An 822-nucleotide genomic window follows, 5' to 3' on the forward strand; every position below is an offset into this window, starting at 1 on the left:
TGAATGAAAATATGATATTGATTATTTTATGTATTTCTTTTTTAAAAAAACATTATTTATTTTAAATCGTTAACCAATTAAATTATATTTAGGTTGATATATTCGTACATCTGAAATATCTCTAAATAAAAATTAGTGAGATAATCAAATGACACTAGATTTGTTAATATATATATATATATAATACATCTGTTATTTCTTTCTTTTTATCTATAATTAAACATATTTTCTTACATTTGAAAAAGTAAATATGTCATCTTTTTCTACGAAAAACAGCTGCATCAAGAAGTTGGTGACTGTGTGATTGCGTCCACCATATTTAATGTCACACACGGTTGATCCACGGGAACTTACTTTTTGTTTTTTGTTTTTTTTTTAAGGAAACAGTTGACTTAGGTTTATGTTTATGTCGGTAACCATAAATCACTCCAAAAAAGAAATTACTCAAGCTTATTAATCCAGGCGTGGGTTCCTTTGGTTGAACAAATAAGATCCACCTATAAAAAAAAAGTAAAACATAAATCTAAGAGAATATTACATTTTATCACTTCAAAATATTCCTTGTTTTTGTTTGAAGGAAAAAAAACACTTACTTGACCGCTATAGACCGTCACATTAACACCTTTAGCCAGTAACTCATCAACCTTTTTGAAAAAATAAAAGTATTAGAAAATAATTGAATGTTATAGTTTGGCTAAAAAATACACCTCTTTGATTCTTGGCTTCATAAAATCTCCCGTAAAAAATTGGAAGACTAGGTCCGATTAACCTCCCCATCTGTACATTCAAAATTTTTAGTTTAGTTTTTTAGGCTAAAATGGT

The 822-nt window shown here is 27.1% G+C and overlaps 1 long non-coding RNA gene across 1 annotated transcript; it reads right to left on the reverse strand.

Annotated features, from left to right (window-relative positions):
• Positions 1-480: 480 nt before the first annotated feature.
• LOC111475356 lies at positions 481-772 on the reverse strand. The gene is made up of 3 exons (XR_002716452.1): positions 708-772; positions 594-644; positions 481-497 (listed from the first exon to the last, which is right to left on the reverse strand). It is a non-coding gene; the product is annotated as an uncharacterized LOC111475356 (long non-coding RNA).
• Positions 773-822: the final 50 nt, after the last annotated feature.

This window comes from Cucurbita maxima, unplaced genomic scaffold, assembly GCF_002738345.1.
Source record: "Cucurbita maxima cultivar Rimu unplaced genomic scaffold, Cmax_1.0 Cma_Scf01310, whole genome shotgun sequence".
NCBI lineage: Eukaryota > Viridiplantae > Streptophyta > Magnoliopsida > Cucurbitales > Cucurbitaceae > Cucurbita > Cucurbita maxima.